This window comes from Chlorocebus sabaeus, chromosome 23 (assembly GCF_047675955.1).
Source record: "Chlorocebus sabaeus isolate Y175 chromosome 23, mChlSab1.0.hap1, whole genome shotgun sequence".
Lineage (NCBI taxonomy): Eukaryota > Metazoa > Chordata > Mammalia > Primates > Cercopithecidae > Chlorocebus > Chlorocebus sabaeus.
In genome coordinates, this window is record NC_132926.1 from 34,934,273 (window position 1) to 34,960,331 (window position 26,059).

Consider the following 26,059-nt stretch of genomic DNA (forward strand, 5'->3'; position numbering starts at 1 on the left):
CCTGAGTACATGTAGTTTTCACACCACACCCCAGTCCTGTCATTCTTACATCTTCACACCTCAGGTTTTTCTCAAGTAGCCCATCATCCTGCACCATAAGATATACCAAGCACTGACCTTGCAAATTATCGAATCAGAAAGAGAAAGAGGAAGGAATATTATCACAATTTTCCATGTTTCAGAATTTCATCCTGATGTGCAGACAAATTTGTTCACCACGGTCCCAGTGATTTTTTAGTGGGAAGATAATATGCAAACAGGGAACCATGTTTGTGTGTGTCTGGGGAAGGTGGAAGCAGATGGAACTACTGAGTGATCGTTTAGTATCTTCTTCATTGCACCTAACATACACAATCCAGTTTAAAATTATTTTTCATTTTCTGTCCCATGTGGATAACCAAATTCGATTTTTTTTTTCATATTCAGAAAGAAATCTACCATTCTCTGGCAGGAAAATGGAGACACATCCTTTCCACTTTGCTGAAGAGCCCAATAGAGCTATAGGACTCTTTTACCAAACCCCCAGCCCTTCCTCATCTGCTGGCGCTAAGTCTGCAGTGTTACCTAAGCATCATTTTGAGCTGTGAAGAGGACAGCTACCATCCATGAAAATGAAAATCCAAAGCATACAAAATGCTAAAGGAAGAGAAATTTGTCTTGCAGGGACACAGGGAGTTTTCAGAGTCTACCTTGACCTGGCTGATTATCAGAATATTAACTGGGAACTAGTTCCCTAATACCAACCTTTCATCTTTGGCCTGTAATTTGGGGGTTGTCAACAGGTAAACTTCTCTAACCACCAAGCCTCCCTAGATAAAGAGGTGTGGTCTTCTAGGATTGGAAAACAAAGGGGGCGATGCAAGAAAGTTGCAACTTTTGATTGAACGTTTTAGATTTCATCGTCACGAATGTGCATAGAAACAACTTATTTGTTTGCATTTGAAAAACAGAACGTCTTAGAGTTTAAGAAATATTTCATACAGGAAAAAACATGAAAAATGCCCAATGGCACTCAATTAACAAGTGTTTATATTTGGTCATCTTTATATCATCATTTTTATTTTTAAAACATTTTAGGGAAATATCATTTCCACTTTAACCCTAAAGTCCAATTGATTTCCCTTTCACACTTTCCAAAGACAGCCGCAATCACGGATGTGATATACATTTCACAGTCCCCGTTCTACGATTTTACAAACATGACAAGTGTCTTAAAATAAGTCACCTAAATGGCGCGATAGAGTGGATATATTTTGCATCTTGCTGTGTCTATCTACCATCATACTTCCGAAATCTAGGTATAGGCATGCTGATCCCTATAGTTCTGATTTTAGCTTTTTAAGTGCTGCATAGCAGTCCGTTGTGTGAATACACATTTACATTTTTTAAGTCCCGGGGGAAAAAGTCCTTGTGGAGATGAAGCCATCGTCAAAGGCAGCTAGGTTTTGCATGTTTAGATGCTGGAGGACAAGCAGAAACACCTCCACTCACTTGTCTCAACCCAGCAAATATTTATTGAAGTCTGTCTGGCTCTGCACATGAGTCAGTGCCAGGCAGGGGAACCTGGGTGGAGTACAAAATAGCTAGAATTGGTCCCAGCCTGCATTTAGTTTTGTGAGTTATTTTGATCAGCAGCCTTTGTCTTCTCTTCTCCTTGCACTTCCTAGCTTCCCATCAGTACCCTTAGTTTGTAGGTTTATTGTTATTATTTGTTAAATCTAGACCACCACTCACCTAGTCTCGATTCTTCCTTCATTCCTCGCATGAGGCTCGGAGCGATGCTTTCATCCAGGGAGCAGGGGCTAAGAGAAGAACTCCAAGAGCAAGGAGCAAGGAAAGGCACCTATCTGCCTGGAAGCGGCGGCGGCTGCGAGCGCCAGGCTGGGCTGGGCTGCGCTAGACTGAGCTGGGCTGGGCTGGGAAGGCACCTGCGGCTGCCAAGGGGTCCGAGCGCCGCCCAGCGCGCAGCTACCCCGGAGGGGCGGCTCCTCGGCCAGGGAAGGAGGCGGGATCTGCTTGCCAGCGGGCGTCCCCGCTTAGCGCTCTCTCCAGAAACCGCGGGGCAGTCGCCTGGGTGAGGGCCAGATGCCTGGGGTCCGTTTGTCGCCTGCTGAGACTAGACAAGGACCTCGGGAGGGCGAGGTTGGGGGAGAGGGCTGCGGATGGAGGTCCCGCCGCGCTTGGGCTGGGTCCGGAGCCGCCAGGACGCACAGCGGGTACTATTACTCCCCATATCACGGGAGCCGCCTCACACCCCTGCGATGTGGATCGTAACAGCCAGCTGGGGAGAAAGGGGTGCTTTACTCCCCATATCGCGGAGGGTGCCTCGCCCCACTGTGATGTGGATCGTAACAGCCAGGGAGGGAGAGGGGTGTGCTCTTACTCTCCATATCGCCGGGGGTGCCTCACTCCCCAGCGATGTGGATCGTAGTAGTCGGGGAGGGGGGCGCGAGGGAGATGCTATTATTCCCCATATGGCGGGGGGGTGCCTCACACCCCTGCGATGTGGATCCTAATAGCCAGGGAGAGAGAGGGAGGTGCTATTACTCCCCATACGGCGGGGTGTGCCTCACTCTCTTGCTGTATGTGGATTAATAGCATTGCTCCTCTCTTGGATATTAGAAACAATTTCACAGGGTGTGTGTACACAGCCTGCGATATTGAAACTAACATCATCCTCTCCACCTCCAGATATTGGGAACAATATCACAAAATAGTGTACACTCTGCGAGATTTGGAGTTCTATCATGCTGTGTTTCCTTGAATATTCGTAGAAATATCACAGCCTGGGTGTACACCCTATACTATATTGAGAGTAACTTCGTACTCCACCCCTTGGAAATTAGGACAAATATCACGGAAGGGGTGTAAAGCCACTGCGATATTTGAAGTAATATCATTGCCCTCCCCCACTAGTTATTAGGAACAATATCACAGGAGGGTGTATACCTTCTACGGTATTGAGAGTAATATCATCATCTCTTCCTTTAGATGTTAGGAACATATCAAAGATGATTGTACACCCCGTGTATTATTGGAAGTAATATCATTCTCTCTTCGTCTAGATTTCAGAATCATATCACAGGCGGGGTGTACCCCCCTTCTTATATTAAGAGTAATGTTATCTTCTTTCAACCTGGATATTAAGAGCAATATGAAATGCGTTCTGTACATCCTTTCAATATTAGTAGTAATACTATCTGTTCCCTTCCTGGATATAAGAAAAAATATGACTGGCCGGGTGTCCACCCCTTGCAATATTGGGAGTAATATCACCTCTCCCCATGTGGTTATCAGGGACAAAATCACAGGGTGGGTGTACAGTTCGTACGTTATTGAGAGTAAAATCATCCACTCACCCCCTGGATATCAGGAACCATATCACAGAAGGAGTGTACACCCCCTGCGATATTGTGAGTAATATCATCCTTTTTTCCCCTGGATATAGGAGCGAAACCACACTGGGGGATGTACACCCACTGCGATATTGAAAGTAATAGCAGCGTTGTTCCCCCTGGATATTAGGAAGTATATCACAGGTGTTTGTGCACCTTCTGCGATATTGATAGTATTATAAGCCTCTACCACGCTGCCTATTAGGAACAATATACAGTGGTTCGGGGGGCGGTTACAGCCCCTGGATATTGGGTGTAATATTATTATTTTTTCCCTGTACATTAAAAACCATATCAAAGGGGTCTATACACCTTCTGCAATATTGGGATCAATGTTGTCCTCTCCCCCACTGAATATCAGAAACAATATTACAGGAGGGTGTACACTTCCTGCGATATGGCCAGAAATATCATCGTCTCCTTCCCTGGATATTAGGAACAATATTACCAGGTGTGTACACCCCTTGCACTATTGGGAGTAGTATTATTCTCTCTTCCCCTTGATATTAGAAATAATATCACAGGCGGAGTGTACACCCCACCCCCTGTGGTATTGAAGGTAATATCATTCTTTTTTTTTTTTTTTTTTTTAAGTTGAAACCTATCAAAAGTTTTATTTTTCTTTCTCAAATATAAAAGAAACCTGTAATTACAGCATGCAGACAACAATTTATTATCTATTGTTTTTGTTTGAGTCCTATCACAGTGAATTATGTCAAGAGTTTAAAAAATAAAGTCATTATCCAAAATTTATTTTAAAAAATAGAAAATTCCCCACTTTCCTTTCATTGACATAGTACCTTTATACCTTTTCAACTGAATATTTTGGCATTTTCTCAGAATAACATCTTTCATTGTTACTTTTTTACTTTTTGAATTTTGACATTATATATGCATTGACTTGCTACTTTGGAAGATAATAGGTGTCTGTTTTTTGCTGTCCACCAGATACAAAGTTAATTTATCTGTCGTTTTATCCTTCCAATATGGTAATACTATAAATATGATTAGATATTTTGCATTTATTATTATAGTTTGGTAAATATTACATACATATAAGCATGTAATTATTGTGACTCAATTTTCTACTTTTTAAAAAAGCATTAGATATTGTCATGTCATGTGTGTTTGATTCTCTCTCTTTTACTCTGTCTCCTTTTTTAACTGTTTTCTTTTTTTTTTTAAATTTATTTATTATTATTAAACTTCAAGTTGTAGGGTACATGTGCACAACGTGCAGGTTTGCTACATATGTATACTTGTGCCATGTTGGTGTGCTGCACCCATCAACTCGTCATTTACATCAGGTATAACTCCCAATGCAATCCCTCCCCCCTCCCCCCTCCCCATGATAGGCCCCGGTGTGTGATGTTCCCCTTCCCGAGTCCAGGTGATCTCATTGTTCAGTTCCCACCTACGAGTGAGAACATGCGGTGTTTGGTTTTCTGTTCTTGTGATAGTTTGCTAAGAATGATGGTTTCCAGCTGCATCCATGTCCCTACAAAAGACACAAACTCATCCTTTTTTATGGCTGCATAGTATTCCATGGTGTATATGTGCCACATTTTCTTAATCCAATCTGTCACTGATGGACATTTGGGTTGATTCCAAGTCTTTGCTATTGTGAATAGTGCTGCAATAAACATACGTGTGCATGTGTCCTTGTAGCAGCATAATTTATAATCCTTTGGGTATATACCCAGTAATGGGATGGCTGGGTCATATGGTACATCTAGTTCTAGATCCTTGAGGAATCGCCATACTGTTTTCCATAATGGTTGAACTAGTTTACAATCCCACCAACAGTGTAAAAGTGTTCCTATTTCTCCACATCCTCTCCAGCACCTGTTGTTTCCTGACTTTTTAATGATCGCCATTCTAACTGGTGTGAGATGGTGTCTCATTGTGGTTTTGATTTGCATTTCTCTGATGGCCAGTGATGATGAGCATTTTTTCATGTGTCTGTTGGCTGTATGAATGTCTTCTTTTGAGAAATGTCTGTTCATATCCTTTGCCCACTTTTGGATGGGGTTGTTTGTTTTTTTCTTGTAAATTTGTTGGAGTTCTTTGTAGGTTCTGGATATTAGCCCTTTGTCAGATGAGTAGACTGCAAAAATTTTCTCCCATTCTGTAGGTTGCCTGCTCACTCTGATGGTAGTTTCTTTTGCTGTGCAGAAGCTCTTTAGTTTGATGAGATCCCATTTGTCAATTTTGGCTTTTGTTGCCGTTGCTTTTGGTGTTTTAGACATGAAGTCTTTGCCCATGCCTATGTCCTGAATGGTACTACCTAGGTTTTCCTCTAGGATTTTTATGGTATTAGGTCTAACATTTAAGTCTCTAATCCATCTTGAATTAATTTTCGTATAAGGAGTAAGGAAAGGATCCAGTTTCAGCTTTCTACTTATGGCTAGCCAGTTTTCCCAGCACCATTTATTAAATAGGGAATCCTTTCCCCATTTCTTGTTTCTCTCAGGTTTGTCAAAGATCAGATGGCTGTAGATGTGTGGTATTATTTCTGAGGACTCTGTTCTGTTCCATTGGTCTATATCTCTGTTTTGGTACCAGTACCATGCTGTTTTGGTTACTGTAGCCTTGTAGTATAATTTGAAGTCAGGTAGCGTGATGCCTCCAGCTTTGTTCTTTTGACTTAGGATTGTCTTGGAGATGCGGGCTCTTTTTTGGTTCCATATGAACTTTAAAGCAGTTTTTTCCAATTCTGTGAAGAAGCTCATTGGTAGCTTGATGGGGATGGCATTGAATCTATAAATTACCTTGGGCAGTATGGCCATTTTCACGATATTGATTCTTCCTATCCATGAGCATGGTATGTTCTTCCATTTGTTTGTGTCCTCTTTGATTTCACTGAGCAGTGGTTTGTAGTTCTCCTTGAAGAGGTCCTTTACATCCCTTGTAAGTTGGATTCCTAGGTATTTTATTCTCTTTGAAGCAATTGTGAATGGAAGTTCATTCCTGATTTGGCTCTCTGTTTGACTGTCACTGGTGTATAAGAATGCTTGTGATTTTTGCACATTAATTTTGTATCCTGAGACTTTGCTGAAGTTGCTGATCAGCTTAAGGAGATTTTGGGCTGAGACAATGGGGTTTTCTAAATATACAATCATGTCGTCTGCAAACAGGGACAATTTGACTTCTTCTTTTCCTAACTGAATCCCCTTGATTTCTTTCTCTTGCCTGATTGCCCTAGCCAGAACTTCCAACACTATGTTGAATAGGAGTGGTGAGAGAGGGCATCCCTGTCTTGTGCCAGTTTTCAAAGGGAATTTTTCCAGTTTTTGCCCATTCAGTATGATATTGGCTGTGGGTTTGTCATAAATAGCTCTTATGATTTTGAGGTACGTTCCATCAATACCGAATTTATTGAGCGTTTTTAGCATGAAGGGCTGTTGAATTTTGTCAAAAGCCTTTTCTGCATCTATTGAGATAATGATGTGGTTCTTGTCTTTGGTTCTGTTTATATGCTGGATTATGTTTATTGATTTGCGAATGTTGAACCAGCCTTGCATCCCAGGGATGAAGCCCACTTGATCATGGTGGATAAGCTTTTTGATGTGCTGCTGAATCCGGTTTGCCAGTATTTTATTGAGGATTTTTGCATCGATGTTCATCAGGGATATTGGTCTAAAATTCTCTTTTTTTGTTGTGTCTCTGCCAGGCTTTGGTATCAGGATGATGTTGGCCTCATAAAATGAGTTAGGGAGGATTCCCTCTTTTTCTATTGATTGGAATAGTTTCAGAAGGAATGGTACCAGCTCCTCCTTGTACCTCTGGTAGAATTCAGCTGTGAATCCATCTGGTCCTGGACTTTTTTTGGTTGGTAGGCTATTAATTATTGCCTCAATTTCAGAGCCTACTATTGGTCTATTCAGGGATTCAACTTCTTCCTGGTTTAGTCTTGGAAGAGTGTAAGTGTCCAGGAAATTATCCATTTCTTCTAGATTTTCCAGTTTATTTGCGTAGAGGTGTTTATAGTATTCTCTGATGGTAGTTTGTATTTCTGTGGGGTCGGTGGTGATATCCCCTTTATCATTTTTAATTGTGTCGATTTGATTCTTCTCTCTTTTCTTCTTTATTAGTCTTGCTAGTGGTCTGTCAATTTTGTTGATCTTTTCAAAAAACCAACTCCTGGATTCATTGATTTTTTGGAGGGTTTTTTGTGTCTCTAACTCCTTCAGTTCTGCTCTGATCTTAGTTATTTCTTGCCTTCTGCTAGCTTTCGAATGTGTTTGCTCTTGCTTCTCTAGTTCTTTTAATTGCGATGTTAGAGTGTCAATTTTAGATCTTTCCTGCTTTCTCTTGTGGGCATTTAGTGCTATAAATTTCCCTCTACACACTGCTTTAAATGTGTCCCAGAGATTCTGGTATGTTGTATCTTTGTTCTCATTGGTTTCAAAGAACATCTTTATTTCTGCCTTCATTTCGTTATGTACCCAGTAGTCATTCAGGAGCAGGTTGTTCAGTTTCCATGTAGTTGAGTGGTTTTGATTGAGTTTCTTAGTCCTGAGTTCTAATTTGATTGCACTGTGATCTGAGAGACAGTTTGTTATAATTTCTGTTCTTGTACATTTGCTGAGGAGTGCTTTACTTCCAATTACGTGGTCAATTTTGGAGTAAGTACGATGTGGTGCTGAGAAGAATGTATATTCTGTTGATTTGGGGTGGAGAGTTCTATAGATGCCTATTAGGTCTGCTTGCTGCAGAGATGAGTTCAATTCCTGGATATCCTTGTTAACTTTCTGTCTCGTTGATCTGTCTAATGTTGACAGTGGAGTGTTGAAGTCTCCCATTATTATTGTATGGGAGTCTAAGTCTCTTTGTAAGTCTCTAAGGACTTGCTTTATGAATCTGGGTGCTCCTGTATTGGGTGCATATATATTTAGGAAAGTTAGCTCTTCCTGTTGAATTGATCCCTTTACCATTATGTAATGGCCTTCTTTGTCTCTTTTGATCTTTGATGGTTTAAAGTCTGTTTTATCAGAGACTAGTATTGCAACCCCCGCTTTTTTTTGTTCTCCATTTTCTTGGTAAATCTTCCTCCATCCCTTTATTTTGAGCCTATGTATGTCTCTGCGTGTGAGATGGGTCTCCTGAATACAGCAGACTGATGGGTCTTGACTCTTTATCCAGTTTGCCAGTCTGTGTCTTTTAATTGGAGCATTTAGTCCATTTACATTTAAGGTTAAGATTGTTATGTGTGAACTTGATCCTGCCATTATGATATTAACTGGTTATTTTGCTTGTTAGTTGATGCAGTTTCTTCCTAGCCTTGATGGTCTTTACATTTTGGCATGTTTTTGCAATGGCTGGTACCGGTTGTTCCTTTCCATGTTTAGTGCTTCCTTCAGGGTCTCTTGTAAGGCAGGCCTAGTGGTGACAAAATCTCTAAGCATTTGCTTATCTGTAAAGGATTTTATTTCTCCTTCACTTATGAAACTTAGTTTGGCTGGATATAAAATTCTGGGTTTAAAATTCTTTTCTTTAAGAATGTTGAATATTGGCCCCCACTCTCTTCTGGCTTGAAGAGTTTCTGCCGAGAGATCTGCTGTTAGTCTGATGGGCTTCCCTTTGTGGGTAACCCGACCTTTCTCTCTGGCTGCCCTTAAGATTTTTTCCTTCATTTCAACTTTGGTGAATCTGGCAATTATGTGTCTTGGAGTTGCTCTTCTCGAGGAGTATCTTTGTGGCGTTCTCTGTATTTCCTGGATTTGAATGTTGGCCTGCCCTACTAGGTTGGGGAAGTTCTCCTAGATGATATCCTGAAGAGTGTTTTCCAACTTGGTTCCATTTTCCCCGTCACTTTCAGGCACCCCAATCAGACGTAGATTTGGTCTTTTTACATAATCCCATACTTCTTGCAGGCTTTGTTCATTTCTTTTTCTTCTTTTTTCTTTTGGTTTCTCTTCTTGCTTCATTTCATTCATTTGATCCTCCATCGCTGACATTCTTTCTTCCAGTTGATCGAGACGGTTACTGAAGCTTGTGCATTTGTCACGTATTTCTCGTGCCATGGTTTTCGTCTCTTTCATTTCGTTTGTGAGCTTCTCTGCATTAATTACTCTAGCCATCAATTCTTCCACTTTTTTTTCAAGATTTTTAGTTTCTTTGCGCTGGGTACGTAATTCCTCCTTTAGCTCTGAGAAATTTGATGGACTGAAGCCTTCTTCTCTCATCTCGTCGAAGTCATTCTCCGTCCAGCTTTGATCCGTTGCTGGCGATGAGCTGCGCTCCTTTGCCGGGGGAGATGCGCTCTTATTTTTTGAATTTCCAGCTTTTCTGCCCTGCTTTTTCCCCATCTTTGTGGTTTTATCTGCCTCTGGTCTTTGATGATGGTGATGTACTGATGGGGTTTTGGTGTAGGTGTCCTTCCTGTTTGATAGCTTTCCTTCTAACAGTCAGGATCCTCAGCTGTAGGTTGTAGCTGTAGGAGATTGCTTGAGGTCCACTCCAGACCCTGTTTGCCTGGGTATCAGCAGCAGAGGCTGCAGAAGATAGAATATTTCTGAACAGCGAGTGTACCTGTCTGATTCTTGCTTTGGAATCTTCCTCTCAGGGGTGTACTCCACCCTGTGAGGTGTGGGGTGTCAGACTGCCCCTAGTGGGGGATGTCTCCCAGTTAGGCTACTCAGGGGTCAGGGACCCACTTGAGCAGGGAGTCTGTCCCTTCTCAGATCTCAACCTCCGTGTTGGGAGATCCACTGCTCTCTTCAAAGCCATCAGACAGAGTCGTTTGCGTCTGCAGAGCTGCTGCGTTTGTTATTATTTACTGTGCCCTGTCCCCAGAGGTGGAGTCTACAGAGACAGGCAGGTTTCCTTGAGCTGCTGTGAGCTCCACCCAGTTCGAGCTTCCCAGCAGCTTTGTTTACCTACTTAAGCCTCAGCAATGGCGGGCGCCCCTCCCCCAGCCTCGCTGCTGCCTTGCCGGTAGATCACAGACTGCTGTGCTAGCAATGAGGGAGGCTCCGTGGGTGTGGGACACTCCCGGCCAGGTGTGGGATATGATCTCCTGGTGTGCCTGTCTGCTTAAAGCGCAGTATTGGGGTGGGAGTTACCCGATTTTCCAGGTGTTGTGTGTCTCAGTTCCCCTGGCTAGGAAAAGGGATTCCCTTCCCCCTTGCGCTTTCCAGGTGAGGCAATGCCTCGCCCTGCTTCAGCTCTCGCTGGTCGGGCTGCAGCAGCTGACCAGCACCGATCGTCTGGCACTCCCCAGTGAGATGAACCCAGTACCTCAGTTGAAAATGCAGAAATCGCCGGTCTTCTGTGTCGCTCGCGCCGGGAGTTGGAGACTGGAGCTGTTCCTCTTCGGCCATCTATATATCATTCTTTTTTAACGTGGATATTAGGAACAAAATCACAGGGGGCGTGTACACTTTCTTCGATACTGGGAGTAATATCATCCTCTCAACCCGTAAAGAGAAGGAAAAGCATCAAAGAATGTTTGTACACCACTTGCGATATTGGGAGTAATATCATCCTCCCCTCACCTGGGTATCAGAAAAAATATCACGGGGCGTGGGTGTACACCACCTGCCATACTGGGAGTCATACAATGTTCTATCCCCATGGATATTGAGAACAATATCACAGAGGCAGTGTACATCCTCTGCGTTATTGCCAGTAATATCATTCTCACCCCCCTAGATATTAGGAACAATATTACAGGAGGATTATACACCCGCCGCACCAATGGGAGTAATATCATCCTTTCTCTTCTGAATATTAGGAACTATATCTCATGGGGGGTGTACAACTCATTCCATTTTGGGAGTAATATCAATTTCTTCATTGCTGGAAATAAAAAACAATATAACAATGGTGGTGTACACACACTGTGGTATGGCCACTAATAACCTAGACTCTCCCCGGGATATTAGGAACAGTATCAAAAAGGGGTGATACTCTCAGCGATATTGGGATTAATATCATACTCTTCCCCCCTGGATACTAGGAACAATATCAAAGAAGGGGTGTCCACCCCTTGCCATATTGACAGTAATATCCTCTCCCTCCCTGGATATTAAGAACAATACCAAGAGTTGGTGTACACCCACTGTGATATTGAGAGTCATGTCATCCTCTACCCCCTGGATACTAAAAACATTATCACAGAGGGGGTGCACAACCCCCGCTGTATGGCCAGTAATACCATCTTCTCCCCCACTGGATATTAGGAACAATATCACATGGGTGTGTACACCTCCAGCGCTATTGAAAGTAGTATCATTCTCTCTTCCCCTGGATATTAGGAATAATATCACAGGTGGGGTGTACAACGCCTGCGATATTGGCAGTAATATCATCCTCTCCCAACCTAGATATTAGCAACAAAATAATAGGGGGGTTTACACCCCCTGCGATATTGGGAGTAATATCATCCTCTGCTCCACTTGATGTTAGAAACAATATCCCAGGAAGGGTGTACACCCTCTGAGATATTGAGAGAAATATCATCCTCTCCCCACCTAAATATTAGGAACAATATCACAAGGGGTGTGTACACCCCTATGATATTGAGGGTAGTATTATCCTCTGTCTCCCTGGATATAAGGAACAATATCAGTGGGGTACTGTACACCCCTTGTGATGCGGGAGTAATATCATTCTACTCCCCGTTGGATATTAGGGACAATATTATGGAGGGGTTGTACGTCCCTTGCCATATTGTGAATCATATCATTTCTCTTCCCCTGGATATTGGGAACAATATCACAGGAGGTGTGTCCCCTGTGATACTGGAATTAATAGCATCCTCTCCCACACTGAATATTAAAAACCATATCACAGGGATTTTGTCCACCCCTGTGATATGGACAGCAATATCATCGTCTCCCCGCCTAAATATTAAGAACAGTATCACAAGAGGGGTGTACACCCCCTGCAATATTGGGAGTAATTTCATCGTCTGTGCCTTTGGATATTAGGAACCATATCACGGGGGGTGGGGGACGGTGTACCACCCCCTGTGATATCGGGCATAATGTTATCGTCTCTTCCCCTGGATATTAGGAGCAATAACCCGGAGTGGGGAGGGAATACAGCCTCTTCGATATTGGGAGCAATATCATCCTCTCCTCTTCTCGATACAAGGAGCATATAGCCCAGCGTGGGTGTTCATTCTCTGCGATATTGTGCGTAATATCATCGACTCCCAACGTGGTTATTGGGAATAATGTCGTCACAGGGAGGTGTACACCTTCTTTGATATTGGGAGTAATATCATCCTCTCAACACCTAGATATTAGGAACTATATCACAGGAGGCTGTGCACTTCTTGTGATACCGGGGGTAATATCACCTTCTCCCGTCATGGATATTAAGAACAATATTACAAAGGAGGTGTACACCCCCTGCAATATTGAGAGTAATATTATGCTCCCCCCTTCAGGATAAGAACAATATCGTAGGAGGTGTGTACAGCCCCTGCGATATTGCCATTAGTATCATCATCTCCCTCCTGGGATCTAAGAAACAATATCACAAGGGGGTGTATACCCCCTGCGATATTGGGAGTAATATCTTCTTCTCCCCAGCTGGCTATCAGGAACAATGTCACGGAAGGGGTGTACACCCCCTGTTATTTTGGGAGTGATAGCGTCCTCTCCGTCCCTGGATATTAGGAACAACACCACTAGGGAGTGTACACCTCCTGAGATAGAGAGACTAATATCATCCTCTCGTCTTCTGGATATTAGGAACAGTATCACAGGGGTGGTGCAGACCATCTGTGAAATTGGAAGAAATATCATCCTCTCCACCTTTGCATATTAGGAACAATATCACAGCGGAGGGGAGCTCTATGCCCCTTGCAATATTGGGAGTAATATCATCCTCTCACACCCAGGATGTTAGAAGCAAGATCACAGAAGGGACGTACACCCACTGCGATATTTTGAGTAATGTCGTCCTCTAGCCCCTGGCTGTTAGAAATAACATCATACAGGGGTGTATATCTTCTCTGATACTGGGAGTAATATTATCCTTTCCCTCCTGGATATCAGGAAAAATACTATTGATTATTAATATTAATAAATATAATAATGAATAATAGTAATCATTGATATTAATAATAACGATAAAAATATTATTAACCATATGCAATATGATAGTAATATCATTATTAATAATCAAATAATCATATCTGGAATTACTGTTACTTAGTTAAATCAATCATAAATAATGTTGATAATAAAATGATGATTAATAACTCCGGCTGGGCGTGGTGGCTCACGCCTGTAATCCCAGCGCTTTGGGAGTCCAAGGCAGGCGGATCACCAGGTCAGGAGATCGAGACCACGGTGAAACCCCGTCTCGACTAAAATTACAAAAAATTAGCCAGGCGCGGTGGCGGACGCCTGTAGTCCCAGCTACTCGGGAGGCTGAGGGAGGAGAATGGCGTGAACCCAGGAGAGGTAGCTTGCAGTGGGCCGAGTTCGCACCACTACTCTCCAGCCTGAGTGACAGAGCGAGACTTGTCTCAAAAAAAAAAAAAAGCTGATTAATAATTAATATTTCTAAACAACATTAATATCAATAGTTATAATCATACGATCAAAATAATTAGTATAATAATAATATACTAGTAATTGATATTAACACTGATACTTATAGTTAAAATTAATGATTGATGATTAATAAATAATAATATTACTCCTAACACGTCAGGGGGTGTACACCTACCTGTGATATTATTCCTAACATCCAGGGATGGATAGTTTTAATATCTCAGTAGGCATACACTCACCCTGTGACATTGATCCTAATATCAAGGGGGTAGAGTGTGACATGACTCCCAGTATAGCTGTGGGTGAACATCTGCCCGGTGATATTGCTCCTAATATTCACGGAAGAAGAATATGACTCCCAGTACCACAGGGAGTGAACACCTCTTCTGTGATATTGTTCCTAGAATCCGGAGGGGTAGAGGGTAGGAATAATTCCAGTATCTTAGGCTGTGTTCACCCACCCTGTGATGTTGTTGTTAATATCATGGCGGGGAGAGGATGACATTACTCCCCATATAGCAGAAGGTGTACACCCACCCTGGGACATTATTCCTAATAGCCATGGAGGGCAGAGGCTGATATTACTCCCAGTATCACAGGAGATGTACATCGACCCTGTGATATTGTTCTTAATATTCAAAGGCCGACAGGTTGATATTATTCCCAATATCGCAGAAAGTCTACACCCCAGTGTGATATTGTTCCTGATATCCAGAAGGGGAGAAGACGATATTACTCCCCATATCGAAGGAGGTGTACACCCACTCTGTGATATCTTTCCTAATATGCAGTTGGGGAGAGGATAATATTATTCCCAATATCGCAGAAAGTGTACACTCCCCCATCCGGGTGACATTGTCCTTAATTTTCCAAAGCGCAGAGGATGATATTACTCCTAATATCGCAGAGAGTGTACACCCCCCAGTAATAATGTTCCCATGATCCAGGAGGGAAGAGGATGATATTCCTTTCAATATCGCAGGGGTGTACACAGCTTCAGGGATGCTCTTCCTAATTTCAACGTGGAAGAGGATGATATTCCTCCCAAAATCGCAGGGGTTATAAACACTCCTTTGACATTGTTCCTAATATCCAGGGGGTGGAAAGGATGATATGACTCCCAATATTGCAGGGGGTGTACACTCGCCTTTGATATTGTTCGTAATTTCTAGAGGGGGAGATGATATTCCTCACAATATCGTAAACACGCGGTGTGTCCACCGTGGATCGTAATATCTAGGGTGGGACATGACTCCCCATATCGTGGGGGGTGTCCACCCTGCCTGTCATATTGTTTCTCGTATCCAGCGGGGAGAAGATGGTATTACTACCAATATCGAAGAAGTGTACACGCCCCCTGTGATATTGTTTCTAATATCCACGTTGGGAGAGAATATTACTCTCAATATCACAGGGGTTGCACACCACACGAGTGATATTCCTACCATCCAGAATAAGAGAGAATGATATAACTCCCAATAGAGCAGGGCGTGTACACCCCCCGTGTGATATTGTTCTTAAAAGCTAAAGGAAGAGAAGATAATATGATTCTTTATACTGCAGGGGGTGTACACCCACCTGTGATATTGTTCCTAAAATTCAGGCAGGGAGAAGATATTACTTTCCATATAGCAGAAGGAGTACACCCACCCTGGGATTTTGTTCCTAATATCAAGGGAAGGGGGGAGAGCGTAGCATTACTCCTAATATCGCAGGAGGTGTAATCTCCCCTGTGATATTGTTCTTACCATTCAAACAAGGAGAGGATGACATTACTCCAGATATCGAAGAAAGTGTAAAACCCCTGTGATATTGTTCCTAATAACCAGAAGTGGAGAAGAGGGTATTAATCCACATATCGCAGGAGGTATACACTGACACTGATATTTTTCCTAATATACAGGGAGAGAGGATAATAATATGGCCAAGCCCGCAGGGGTTGTACACCCCGCGTGAGATTGTCTTTAATATTCAAAGGCGGAGGGGATACTATTACCTACCAATATCGCAGAAAGTGTACACCCCCCAGGGATTTTGTTCCCATGATCCAGGAGAGAAGAGGGTAATATTACTTTAAATAACACAGAAGTGGTACACGCGTCCAAGGATATTTTTTCTAATTTTAACGTGGAAGAGAATGGTATGACACCCAATATCACAGGGAGTATAAACACTTCTGTGATCTTGTTTATAATATTCAGGGGGGAAGAGGACGATATTACTCCCAGTACTGCAGAGGGTGTACACAGGTGTGTGAAATCGTTGGTAATTTCCAGACGGGGAGATGATATTACTCACAACATCGTGAACAGGCTGAGTCCACCGTGGATTGTAACAGCCGGAGGGGAGAGGAAGAGGTTATTACTCCCCATATAGCAGGGGGTGGCTCAGCCCCCTGTAATGTGGACCGTAATAGCCAGGGGGGTAGGGGGGGCTATTACTCCCCGTAAGGCATGGGGATGGCTCACCCTCTTGCCATGTGGGTCGTAATAGCTAGGGGGGTAGAGGGGGTGCTATAGCTCCCCATATCGCCGGGGGTTGCCTCAGCCCCTTGCAATGTGCATCGTAATAGCCAGTGGAGGAGAGGGCGTCCTATTACTCCCCATATCGCAAGGGGGTGCCTCACCCCACTGCATAGTGGATCGTAACAGCCGGGGCGGGCGAGGGTGGTGCTATTACTCCCCGTATTGCAGGGGTGTGCCTCACCGACCTGCGATGTGGATCGTAATAGCCAGGGGTGGGAGAGGGGGGGTGCTATTATTCCCCATATCGCGGGGGGTGCCTCACCCTTCTGCGATGTGGATCCTAATAGCCAGGGGCGGAGAGGGCGGGGCTATTACCCCCCTCCCCCGGAATGGCGGGAGGTGGCTCACCCCCGTGCCATGTGGATCCTAATAGCCAGGCGTGGAGACGGGGCGCTATTACTCCCTATTTCTCAGGGGGGTGCCTCGCCCCCTTGTGATGTGTATCATAATATCGGGGGGGGGAAGTGGGGGTGCTATTACTTTCCACGTCGCAGGAGGGTGCCTCCCCAACTCCTGGGCCGGGCTCGGGTTCCCCTGAAGAGACGCGGCCTGCGTCGCCATGGTGGTGGACGTTGGGGGTGGCGGGTCGGAGCCTGCTGATCTTAGAAGGGGAGAGGCAAGATTGCCATTAAGACTCCCCTTGGGGTTGTGACGGGAGACTAAGACAGTGGTTAGAATTTTACAGGATCCCAACAGGAAAGATCCTTAAAGCACTGTGGTCTGGTAGATTTTTTTTTTTTTTTTTTTTTTTTTCCGTTTTATTGCAGAGGGAATTAAGACACAAAGACAGAAAATACTTGCCCAGTGTAGCATAACAGTTAGTGGAGAGAACCTTTGGTAGGCCCATGTCGCCTGTCTCCCAGCCCCCAAATTTCCCAAGCACCTTTGTTGCTCTTGCTGTCTGCAGGTGGAAGTGGGATCCGGATGGGGCAGAGATGAAGACCATAGTGCTGGAAGTTTCTCTGTTCTTGTCCATGACAACTCCCCATACAGCTCTTTGTAATAATCAACAGGATTGAAATGATTTATTGTTTCTGTCTCTAATCCAAGAGTCACACACACCTAAGCCCAGGCAGAATGGGCACATAGGTTGCCTACAACACGGTGACGGTGGGCGGGGTCAATGGAGAGTGTGGGGCTATTTTGGGGGTGAGGTGAGGACAGCTTCTATTCAGCTCCACCATTCCTTGACATGTGGGAATGCCAGCTCAGCACTGCCAAATATTTAGATTTTTCAAGAGAAGCTGGAAACAAGAACTTTTGGAATAAATCTTCCTTATTTTTAAACATGGACAAAATTTTAAAATGTGAAACAAAAGGTGGTCAAACAAAATGGGTCTGTGGCTGACATGTCTATTTCAGATTTCCATTGTTTGATCTGTGGAGATGTAAAATTCCACAGAGTGAAGGATTCATATTGGTTTTGTTTAACATTTTTGGGACTAGATCCTAGGATAGTGCCTGATGCACCTGAAATATCTGCTGAACTTGTTGGAGTGCTAGTGGTCATCTTATGGTCAAGAACCCCATAATGGATTCAATTAAACGAATACTACAAGACAACACTATTGTCATCTAGCCCTTTTCCTCTTCTTTCTCTCATCCCAGTCACAGGCTACACACTACCCTAGTGCTTTAAAAATTGGAATAATCGTTAACTCTCACTAACTCACTTGTTTACTTTAAATTTGGGGTCCGGATGAAGAGATTTGCCCTAAGCTGCACAATGTGATGGTAGCAGAGCTGGGTAAAAACATACCCCCCGTGGTATTGCCCTACCACCTTCTGTTGTTGCCAAAGCCTTACGAAAAACCTGAGAGAGGATTAGATACTATGAATGAACATTTGGTGTGCAATTAGGGGCAAGTGGCAAAAGAGGGCTAAACACAACCAAGTTTAGGAAAAAAAAAATAGAATTTTTAAGGAATTCATTTTTTGGGAGAGGGTTTTCTTTTTAGGCAAAAATCAGGTACCTGGCAAAAAAAAAATAATAATAATACATTTCCTTTGCATAACACTTGGGACTTGAGAAAACATTTTGATTATCTTCATAGCATTGGAGATGCACTACAAATTTGTTGGGTTTGTAGTCTCTTTTCTTCCCCTGGGGAAATAACAGTCAAGGAAATTGAAACTGCAAGGAAGTGATATGAGACTTGAACTGAAGTCTATGGAAAATTCTTTAATTTGGTGTTCTGGTTGGCATGTGGAGGGCTTTGGAGTCAAGCATTCTTTCATCCAAATGCCAGCTCCACCAATAATATATCTGAGATGTTGGACAAGCCACTTAAAGGTCCTAACCTCAGTTTTCCATTTTCAGTAAAGGAAACAATGGTCATGCCTATCAGCCAGGATTAATAAAGGATTAAATGAGATTATATGTATATATATATATTGCATTTAACACAGTGCTAGGCAACACAGAGTAAACACTCAGAAACAGACAACTGTTACGGTCATTTTAATAAGCAGAGCACTAGGTTATGCCCAAATACCTCTCATGTCTGTTTTCTAAATCTTTCTTCTGTTGGAATAGTCACTTTGGCTTAAAATAAAACTAGTCAGTCATAGTGTATTTATTCATGTAAAGGCATGACATACCACAGGTTCTAAAGAAAAATAGTGATTCTTATTTTGCCTCATATTCATGCTGTCAAATGAGGAACTGTTTGACAGAGCTGACTGTGTTTTTATCTTTTATTCAGTTGTTCATGCTCTCTTGTTGGTTTTCCCATCTTAAACATTTCTGCATTTCTTGAGGAAATGCAGAGACTGCCACAAGAAGGGTGCTTGGGAGACCAGACTGCATTCTTGCAATAATCTCTGGAGCCCCCCAGTGGAGAGGAGAATGAAGTAAAGACTAAGCCAGTGAGAAAGTCTTGTCCAGCTAGATAACACAAATTTTTTACAATTCAAAAAGTAAATAATGGCTTACAACACAAATTTGAATGTCATGCACTTTCAACTATATTATTGGTGGCTTAAAACTGTATGCTGGGTTCCACTGCAATTAGACAGGGCCTGATACTGTCCAATCCCTGTCACTCTGTCCACCTTTATCTATGATCAGTATTCATCTGTTCTCTCCACTCCAGCCCACCAGCCTTCTGCTCTTTGCAGATCACACTGAGCTTGTCCAGGACATTTGAGTGGCTCTTACTTAATGCACGAACGCCGTTCTGGCCTCTTCCTCATTCAGCTGTCTGTTCATATTTCTCCTGCTCAGGATGACCTCCCCTCAACTCTTCTGATGTTGTTTCCTCACGACTTTCTCCATTCTCCACTGTACACCCTAATTTCTTCCATCATATCACTCATCATTAACTAACATTATTTTGCTTGTGTAACAATTTTGCTGTGTTTCTCCTCAGTGAGTACAGCTGCCATGAGAATAAGAACATCTCTCTTGTCCACCATTATATATACAGCACTGAATCCAGTATTTGGCACATTAAATAAATTGCTAACATAATTACATGTTTATTTTTCCATCATTCTCTTCATTGAGTAATTTAGGAAGAAAATACAAAGAAGACACCTTATACTGCAAAGCAGTAACCATTCACTGGTGAAGTAAACAGACCACTTACAGAGCTATGTTTAAAGGGAACAAAAAATAGTTGGAAACTGTTACTGGACCTGAGGATTTTGTGGTTTAGATAGAGGCAGCAACTACAGCCTGAGTTTGACTGATGCCTGGCTGGGAGCCCTCGCAAAGCACTGACCAGATCGGCTATCTCTGCCTCAAAGAGCCAGAAGCCTCAGTAACATTGGATCTGTGTCTTGAAAGATGAATGGAGTGTCACTAGACAGAAAGGAGGGCATTTTAGTTTTGGAGAATGGAGGCATAAAAAGCATAATATTTGGGGAGAATTATTAGAAGTTTAGTTGGATTGTAGTGTAGGGAGTGTAGTGATGACGGAAAGATGTTGAAAAACCAAGTCTTCTGTGAAAAAGTTTAGAGTTCAAATCACAGCAGCAACAGGAAGCCTTTTAGATGTGTTAGCAGGAAAATAGACCTCATTAGAGTTGAGTTTTAGTAAGATTACTCTGCCCTCTTTACATATGACAAAGCCTTATTTTCTGCTGACTGGATATGCAAATTACTGTTACTAAAAAGATGAATTATCATAACAAAAAGAAAATTCTCCTTAATTATAATAAAATAATCAGGTCCTAGCACAATGTCTCATATTTAGGAAGTTATCTGGTAATTGCTGAATCCGACTCAATGTTCAGTTTTACCTGCTTTGTTCACTTCTACAGATACCATCACACTGAGAGAGTACATGTAATAACCTCCCGTAGAATGTTTGTTTTTAGATATTATCTTGACAGAGATCATCCATTTTATTTTCCAATTTCATTGAATGATTGGAATTTACAGTTTCTAAACAGCCTTTACAAATTCTGTAACCTCAAGTTCATTATCTGTTTAATAACCCATTCCCACAGTTTTGATCATTAGTCTACAGTGGGGAAGGCACCACGCTGGGAACTGAAGATACAAAGATAAATAAACCAATCCTTGCTCTTGAGAAGCAAGCATTCTAGTGAGCTCAGAGTACACATCACGCTGCCTTCCCTACTACTCACCCCTGTGAGTCTAACATCATTTAATTGATAGAGAGAGAAACAACCCTAGGAAGTAATGGGGACATTTTATTTCTAGGGCTGCAAAGAAAAGCTAGAGATAGTATTAAAATATTCCCTATTACATGATTATTAGAAAAATATTATTACCTGAGAAAGAGAAGGAAAGTGGATATGAATTATGGTTTCTAATATGTGTGTGTGTACTCATTTATTCAACTGCATTGAGGTGTGAATAATTTAATTGCTCCTCAGAAAACTTGCATAGTAGAGCATTATTGTTGAGCAAAAACAGTGTTAGCATCAAATAGACCCAAGTTTATTTCCTCATTCACCACCTAAAGCTTCATACACTCGTGCAAGTCATTTAGACCCTGAGAGCTTTTGTTTCTTAAACTGCATAATAATATATGGATACTAGTAGAGTACATACTCCTGAAAAGCATTGGGATGATTAAATGAGATAATGCATGAAAGCATGTAGTGTAATGCCTTGAGCAGTGCAGGTACCTAATAAGTTTATTAATGTTATTACCAGATGCCTATCTTTTGTACAAAAAGTGTGGAAGTGTTTATCTCACTGCACCCTCATCAGCACTGACTATTTTGAAAGATCACTGCTGAAAGTCATACCTATGACGTTAAACGATATGGATTCTTATTTTAAGGAGATTATCATCAACTAAAAACCTGACAATTTTAATACAGGGTAACAAGGTCATGATAGCAGAAGTGAGGGTGCTTTGTGAGCACATGAATGAAGTAGCCACTCTAGTGTAGGGATGTCAGCAAACGTGTCACCAAACAAAGTATTCAAACTTGGTCTTAAAAATAGCATACAAGTTAGTTGTGCAAAGAGAAGGGGATGAGAGTCTTCCAGCCAGAGGAAACAGCATGAACAAAGCTGTGTAGGCAAAAGAAAGTTAGGTATGTTCAAGAAAACCAAGGAGTTTTAGCGTAGACAGGTTATGGAGGAGGCAGGCACTTTATGCACAGAAAACAGCCAGTGCAGTATCCTAGATGTGTCTTTATATAATATGCATGGGAAACCCATAAATCATGTGCTGCTATCTTCTGTTTTCAGGACAGAAAATAGAAACAAATGCTTTAGGGAAGTTTCCCAAACTTCCAGGTCTGGTTTGCTGCAAAGCCAATATCAGTTAGTTACTATATTATAAGCTTCCACTCTGTATGACATGTGTGTGGTGTGTGCATGTGTATGTGTGTGTGTAATACAATTTTAATCCATTTTCTATATCATAAATATAATGATTAAAAATAGTCTTAAAAAGATAGCATTTCCATAAAGTTGTTTTAAAACAGGACATATGAACCTTGTCTATCTTATGTCAGTTATTCAGAGTATTCCACCAAATGTTCTATAAATGACAGCTCAAAATATATAAATGGTTTAATTCTTAAACAAATTCTATATTATAAAGAAAGAAATCAGACACTCAAATCTTGACTTTGTTTTCTTCATTTTTAGTTTACCTCATTCTTTTTCTTTTTTACATATAACATAACATTTATTATCTTAACCATTTTTTAGCATACAGTTTGGTGGCACTAGGTACGTTCATATCCTTGTGTTACGACCATGACCAGCCATTCACAGAACTCTTTATCTTGCAAAACTGAAACTCTGTACCTACTAAAAGATAATTTTCCATTCCCTCCTCCTTCCAATCCCTGGAAACCTCTATTTCACTTGCTATCTCTAAGAATTTGACTACTCTAGGTACCTCATATAAGTGGAATCATACAGTATTTGTACTTTGTGACTTACTGATTTCATTTATTATAGTGTCTTCACAGTTCACTCATGGTGTTGCATGTGCCAGAATTTCCTTCCTTTTTAAAGACTGAGTATTATTTCATGGCATGTATGCATCATATTTTGTTTATTCATTTATTCATTAATAGTCAGTTGGACTACTTCTGACTTTTGGCTATTGAGAAGGATGCTTCTATGAGCATTACTTACAAATATCTCTTCAGGTTCCTGCTTTCAGTTTGTTTGGGTATATATACCCAAAGTGGAATTGCTGGATTATATGGTAATTTTATTTTGTTTATTTATCTATTTTTTGTTTCCTTTTCTTTTTTTACTTATACTTTAAGTTCTGTGATACATGTGCAGAACGTGCAGGTTTGTTACACAGGTATACACGTGCCATGTTGGTTTGCAGCACCTCTCAACCCATCATCTACATTAGGTATTTCTCCTAATGCTGTCCCTCCCCTAGCCCCCCACCCCCTGACAGGTCCCGGTGTGTGATGTTTCCCTCCCGTGTCCATGTGTTCTCATTGTTCAACTCCCACTTATTAGTGAGAACATGTGGTGTTAGGTTTTCTGTTCCTGAGCTAGTTTGCTGAGAATGATGGTTCCCAGCTTCATCCATGTCCCTGCAAAGGACATGAACTCATTCTTTTTTATGGCTGCATAGAATTCCATGGTGTATATGTGCCACATTTTCTTTATCCAGTCTATCACTGATGGACATTTGGCAGCTTCCAAGTCTTTGCTACTGTGAATAGCACTGCAATAAACATACGTGTACATGTGTCTTTATAGTAGACTAATTTATCATCCTTTGGGTATATACCCAGTAATGGGATTGCTGGGTCAAATGGTATTTATAGTTCTAGATTATTGGGGAATCACCACACTGTCTTCCACAATGGTTGAACTAATTTACCCTCCAACAGTGTAAAGGCGTTCCTATTTCTCCACATCCCCTCCAGCATCTGTTGTTTCCTGACTTTTTAATGATCACCATTCCTACTGGCCATAATATGATATTTCATGGTGGTTTTGATTTGCATTTCTCTAATGACCAGTGGTGATGAGCATTTTTTCATATGTTTGTTGGCTGCATAAATGTCTTCTTTTGAGAGGTATTTGTTCATAGTCTTTGCCCACTTTTTGATGAAGTTGTTTGTTTTTTTCTTGTAAATTTGTTTAACTTCTTTGTAGATTCTGGATATTAGTCCTCTGTCAGATGGATGATAGATTGCAGAAGCTTTCTGCCATTCTGTAGGTTGCTTGCTCACTCTAATGATAGTTTCTTTTGCTGAGCAGAAGCTCTTTAGTTTAATAAGATCCCATTTGTCAATTTTGGCTTTTATTGTCATTGCTTTTGGTGTTTTAGTCATGAAGTCTTCGCCCATGCCTATGTCTTGAATGGTATTGCCTAGGTTTTCTTCTAGGGTTTTTATGGTTTTAGGTCTTATGTTTAAGTCTTTAATCCATCTTGCATTAACTTTTGTGTAGGGTGTGAGAAAGGGGTACAGTTTCAGTTTTCTGCATATGGCTAGCCAGTTTTCCCAACAGGATATATTAAATAGGGAATCCTTTCCCCATTTCTTGTTTTTGTCAGGTTTGCCAAAAATCAGATGGTTGTAGATGTGTGGTGTTATTTCTGAGGCCTCTGTTCTGTTCCATTTGTCTATATATCTGTTTTAGTACCAGTACCATGCTGTTTTGGTTACTGTAGCCTTGCAGTATAGTTTGAAGTCAGGTAGCATGATTCCTCCAGCTTTGTTCTTTTTGCTTAGGATTGTCTTGGCTATGCAGGCTCTTCTTTTGTTCCATATGAAATTTAAAGTAGTTTTTTCCAATTCTGTGAAGAAAGTCAATGGTAGCTTGATGACGGTAGCACTGAATCTGTAAATTACTTTGGGGAGTATGGCCATTTTCACGATACTGATTCTTCCTACCCATGAACATGGAATGTTTTTCCATTTGTTTGTGTCCTCTCTTATTTCCTTGAGCAGTGGTTTGTAGTCCTCCTTGAAGAGGTCCTTCACATCCCTTATAAGTTGTATTCCTAGGTATTTTAATCTCTTAGTAGCAATTGTGAATGGGAGTTCACTCATTGGCTCTCTGTTTGTCTGTTATTGGTGTATAGGAATGCTTGTGATTTTTGTACATTGATTTTGTATCCTGAGATTTTGCTGAAGTTGCTTATCAGCCAGGAGATTTGGGCTGAAACAATGAAATTTTCTAAATATACAATCATGTCTTCTGCAAACGGAGACAATTCGACTTCTTCTTTTCCTATTTGAATACATTTTATTTCTTTCTGTCGCCTGATTGCCCAGGCCAGAACTTCCAGTACTATGTTGAATAGGAGTGGTGAGAGAGGGCATCCTTGTCTTGTTCCGGTTTTTAAAGGGAATGCTTCCAGTTGCTGCCCATTCAGTATAATATTGGCTGTGGGGTTGTCATAAATAACTCTTATTATTTTGAGATATGTTCCATCGATACCTAGTTTATTGAGAGTTTTAGCAAGAATGGGTGTTGAATTTTGTCAAAGGCCTTTTCTGCATCTATTGAGATAATCATGTGGTTTTTGTCATTGGTTCTGTTTATGTGATGGATTACATTTATTGATTTGTGTATGTTGAACCAGCCTGGCAGCCCAGTTATGAAGCCAACTTGATTGTGGTGAATAAGCTTTTTTTTTTTTTTAATTGTACTTTAAGTTCTAGGGTACATGTGCACAATGTGCAGGTTTGTTACATACGTATACATGTGCCATGTTGATTTGCTGCACACATCACCTCGTCATTTACATTAGGTATTTCTCCTAATGGTATCCTTCCCCCAGCACCCCCACACCCTGACAGGACCCAGTGTGTGATGTTTCCTGCCCTGTGTCCATGGGTTCCCATTGTTCAATTCCCATCTATAAGTAAGAACAGGTGGAGCTTGGTTTTCTGTCCTTGTGATAGTTTGCTGAGAATGATGGTTTCCAGCTTCATCCACGTCCCTGCAAAGGACGTGACCCCATCCTCTTTTATTGCTGCATAGTATTCCATGGTGTATATGTGCCACATTTTCTTAATCCAGTCTATCATTGATGAACATTTGGGTTGGTTCCAAGTCTTTGCTATTGTTAATAGTGCCACAAAAAACATACATGTGCATGAGTCTTTAGAGTAGCATGACTTATAATCCTTAGGGTATATACCCAGTAATGAGATGACTGGGTTAAATGGTATTTCTAGTTCTAGATCCTCG

The 26,059-nt window shown here is 41.7% G+C and overlaps 1 protein-coding gene and 1 long non-coding RNA gene across 4 annotated transcripts in view; one reads left to right on the forward strand and one right to left on the reverse strand.

Moving 5' to 3' along the window:
- The window catches only part of STK32A (serine/threonine kinase 32A), a 152,884-nt gene extending 150,963 nt beyond the window's left edge, over positions 1-1,921 (reverse strand). For 2 of the 3 annotated variants that reach the window (XM_008014871.3, XM_073010595.1), the window contains exon 1: positions 1,735-1,921. The gene's annotated coding sequence lies outside the window, so the exon portion shown is untranslated. The remainder of the gene's footprint in view (positions 1-1,734) is intronic. The other variant, XM_073010594.1, reaches the window with a different exon arrangement.
- A 76-nt stretch (positions 1,922-1,997) lies between these two features.
- The window catches only part of LOC119627149 (uncharacterized), a 36,577-nt gene continuing 12,515 nt past the window's right edge, over positions 1,998-26,059 (forward strand). The window contains exon 1 of the long non-coding RNA XR_005243172.2: positions 1,998-2,216. This is a non-coding gene — a long non-coding RNA (uncharacterized lncRNA). The remainder of the gene's footprint in view (positions 2,217-26,059) is intronic.